Source organism: Zosterops lateralis (genome assembly GCF_965231275.1).
Source record: "Zosterops lateralis genome assembly, chromosome: 10".
Taxonomy (NCBI): domain Eukaryota; kingdom Metazoa; phylum Chordata; class Aves; order Passeriformes; family Zosteropidae; genus Zosterops; species Zosterops lateralis.
The window spans coordinates 17626780-17631384 of record NC_139770.1 but is presented as its reverse complement, the minus strand read 5'-3'; positions in this window follow the sequence as shown (position 1 = coordinate 17631384).

Sequence of the window (4605 nt, the reverse complement as noted above, 5' to 3'; positions counted from 1 at the left end):
GCTGTGGCAAGGAGGTGTGAGATAATAAAGGTTTGTACCAAAGTGGGCTTGTGCTGACTGGAATTCAGATGCTGGAATTAATTCGCTGCTGTTGGGTGAGGATCCTGCCTGAACTCAAGGGGTCACGTTAGCCTGGCTCTCAGGCTGTGCCCATATCACACTCAGAAATCTGGCTGGATTGCTTGCTGCAGTCTCCTGAGGAGAACCTGAAGCCAGGTTCCTGCTGGGGTTCCAAAGGGTCTGAAGAAGGAGTGACCCACAGCAGGGAAGGGCTGGGCTGCAGCAACCCTCAATCAGTGCCAAGGGGGCACAGCAGGGATGCTGGAGCATGGGAGAGTGGGAAATCTTCTGAGGAACTGGTGAAATAACAGCTTTTGGAGTTTAATTCAACTTCAGTTTGAAGAAAGATTTGGATTTTAAATGAAAGTTGCATGAAGGAGTCCAAATCTTAGTAATAGTACCGTAGAAAGAACAAACCATGCAGAGGCTCTGCTTCACTCTAGGAACTGGGGCGCTAACAGCTGCTTGGAGTAAAAAATGGGTTACATTTGTCTGTTGGGAAGAGGCAAACCACCCACCTGACAACGGTGATGTATTTAATGGGATTTAGTTGTTTGTTTCTTTTTTTAAGTACAGCAGCTTAATGCAGCACTAACGGCTGTAGTGACAAGTATCAATTCTAAAGACTGGCAAAGGCTAATTGTATTTCGTTACTAGCTTAATAGTTTTTTTTATGCAATGATGCCACCTTGCATCTCAGAGGAGTATAAAGAGGAAAAATGGGTTAAAAGCAGCCTTGGATTGTTTTGAAGTAGCCCCATTATGTACATGCACACGTGTAAATTGGAGGTGTGTCATAGTTCATCAATGGATCAACATCACATCCTGCTTCTGCTGAAATACAGAAAAAGAAGCAAGTTATACCTGTAAAGCAAGAAGTGGAGAAAAACAAGGAATGGGGAGGAACTGGACATTCATGCTTCCCAAGGTGCTGCAGCAACACTCATCCTCATCACCATTGCTTGTGATAGGTAAGTGATGTTACCTCCTCAGCCAGGTAATGGATTCTGAAAGCAGTTAGGTGACCTGGGGGATGTAGATGGTGTTCCAGCTGAGGTTTCTTAAGGTTGGGATCAATTTCACGTCAGCTGGACTTCTTGGGCAGTGCCTGCAGTGCAGATCCCAGAATTCCCTTGTAGTTTCCCAGTTTAATAGACAGAATAGAGCTGCAGAAAAGGATGAGGAGAGGAAAAAAGAAGAGGAAATAGGTTTGCTTAATGTAGTCATATGCTGAGAAATATATCCATTTTAAAAAGTAACTAAGAACCATAGGTGAGCAACCATATCCTTTGTGGTTGCTTTTCATACCCTACATTAAGTTTCACAAAGATCACAAGCTTGGGAAAAGCTTTTTCCAGTGCAAAGAGGAAGAGACTCCCTTACAGCATTCTAGGACCAAGAAACACTTGTTGCCCAATTTGGTGGATATCTAGCCTGGATCTTTTCCATCTTGGACAGTAATTACAACTGAAACTGTTGGCCAGCTGATACCTGTTTGTCCAATTTATTTTCGGTTAAATTTCCCACTGGCACAAATGGAACCCCATTGTTTTTGGAACAGCTCTGATGAAATTTAATGAACAGTCCAAACAGCCTGTCACATTGTGAGCTTTTCTTGGCTGACATGAATCAACAGTGGGCTCACCTTTCCCTTCTGCAGTCAGCAGGCAGTATTTAATCCTAGGGAATGGGTGCTACCTGGAAATCTGGCATTCTCCCTGTTTACAGACCAGACTGTCCCCTAGAGAGGTGAATTATAGTGTTTTCCAAGGGAAATTATTTAGGACTAAGCCTTACATGTAATACTATGAATATGTATGTGCTTGAAAACACACTGAGGTCCACGTTAAAACAGAAGCCAAGTGATTGACTTATTGCTAAAATTTATGCTATTTCTCATTTCAGTGGTGCTTCTGGTAAGTGACACAGCACTGTCATATAAAGTTTTTTAAAAGTAGGGAAAGCTGCTGGGCTGCGCGGGGCGGGGCGGGGCGGGGCGGGACTGTGGGGGGGCGGGGCACAGGGGCGGGGCGGGACTGTGGGGGGGCGGGGCACAGGGGCGGGGCGGGGCTGCGCGGGGCACAGGGGCGGGGCGGGGCTGCGCGGGACGGGGCGGGGCACAGGGGCGGGGCGGGGCTGTGGGGGCGGGGCTGCGCGGGGCGGGGCGGGGCACAGGGGCGGGGCTGCGCGGGGCGGGGCGGGCTCAGGCGCAGGCGCAGGGAGCGCGGTGGCCGCCAGGGGGCGCGGTGGCCCCGCTGAGGGCAGGGCTGAGGCGCCAGGCCCGGGACTCGGGGCCGAGGGGCCGAGAACGGCCCGTGCTCGGCTCCAGGGCTCGGAGAGGGTGCGATGCTCCCGAAATTGTGTCCCTGCGTGTCAGGATTTGGGGACTTGGTCGGGGAGGGACGAAGTCGTGCCCTACAGTGCGTGGCTCCAGAGCGCTGCCCTGTTCCCTCCGTCCCCGGCAGGAAGGGGAGGCCGGCGGGCGGAGAGGGGACAGCAGGAGATGAGTCTGTCCTCCCTGTCCCGCCGGCTCAGGGGGAGCTGTGGCGCTGGGGCTGGCTCAGGCGGTGTGGAACAAACCAGGCTCTGCCCGTGTTCTGTGCTGTGTTCTCGGCGTGCTCGGGCTCTGTGCCGAGGAAGGTGCTGCTGCTCGCACGCCTTTGTTCGCTGCCTCTTTTCCTTCTGATTCTGTGTCTCACCTGAAAAAAAAAACCTGTCTATGCAGACAGAACCGTAGCCTGACATTTGAATTCCTGGGGCTGGGGCGAGGAAGGGAAACACAGAAAAAGTAACGCAACCGTTGGTGCTCTGGAAGCGATTGAAATATGTAACTGCTTTTTGATCTTTAACGAAAAACAAAAAAATAAAATCTGTGAAAGAAATGTTTAATCTTTTAATCTCTCTTTTGCTTGCAAAATCTAATTTTTCAGAATACAAATAACTTAGATTTCTAATGTAAACAAAGGATTGATGTGATTTAGATTTGATTATACTCTTTTAAAAGTAATGATAAAATTTTACTGCATCTGTAAGTCATGTGGATTAGAAAGGCTTTTAAAACTGTAGAAGTTCAGTATCCTGTGCTCTGACTCTCAGCCAGTGGCCAACCACCTTTATCACATATTCTGCCATTATTACTTCATCAGTCAAAGATTTATCAGCCATAAACCAGAAAGAGAAAAGTCTGTAATTTGACCATAAAACCTGCTGAGGTGGAAAATATTTGCTTAACTGTCATACAGTCTGTGGGTTGAGAAAATGAATGTTATTACTGCAGCTGGGTTACCAATGGTGTCATGTGAAATGCTGTACTCCTGGCTACCTCTTACAAATCAAGACAACCCATATTATTTTACTCTTTAGAACAGGAAAAGCTGAAATCCTGAAATACAACATGCCATCAATTTTTGGGATGAGCCATCTGAACACAGTGTATTTGCACTCTTTTGGGGAATGAGCAGGCCCTATGTAAACACATCTTGCTGCCAAAGGGCATTTCACCTGAGTAATGGCTGTAAATTAATCCTATTAGATTGGACTCAAGTTGAGAGAAGTGGAAGTTCCCAGGAAGGCCTCCCTCCACTTTTCCACCTTCTGCTGCCTGGAGGGACAACAGGTCTTTCCAACTGGATAGTTTTCTGTGACCTCTTGATGTTCATTTTGAAGCAAACGTATTAGGATTTTTTGTTTGGTACGTAAGTAGGGTCTAGTGGCTTGAGTTCACCATGACTCATGCCTTGATGTAACAATGTCTTTTGTGCACCTGTCCTCTGGAACTTAAAATTTTTCATCACAAGGTGCAGAAGTGGAGCACGGGGTCAAAGCTGACAATTTCCTCTTGAAATGAGGGGGGTGATACCCTTTTTCAGCTTGCCTGGTTTTCATATCCAGCTTTTGTTCCCAGCTCCTCCATCCTGACAGTAGCTGGGGAACAGCACAAGAGGTGTCTGTTCCCAGCACTGGTCAGCATCTCCTCACCCTTGGTGAGAGTGCTTTCCCTGTGGAAGGGCCAGCCCTGTTACATCAACTGCTCTCCCAACAGTAGCTGACAGCACTAATCTGCATTATATGGGATTAAACAGGCACAGTAATTAACTTGCATAAGCGCTTTAGCAACTTTTGGCCTTTGAATTGCAGCCTGTCCTGTATATGTGGTGTAGGGCCTCTGTAGGTTGGGCACAGCATGGGGGGAGGTTGGGGAGAAGCAAAGAAAGATGAAATTTCAGCTGGAAATAGTGAGCAGGAGAAAGGAAGCACAGAGGGTCACAATGAAATAGCTGTTGTCATTTTTTCAGGAGTCAAGGTGTGCTGGACATCATACAGGTGTTGAAAAGGCAAGATGGGCACTGGTATCTACAGCTCTCTCTGAATTCCCACAACTTTGGAAGAAATGTCTCTGTTTCTAGTCTTATGTTGTGTTATTCCCATGTGAGAAGTGAAGCTGTACCTAGGAATTTCTTCTTTCAGTTTTCTAATTTTTACTCATCAGGAATCATACCTTTAACCAATTCTTACTGCTATGCTTGGGAGATTCAGTTCAAATGT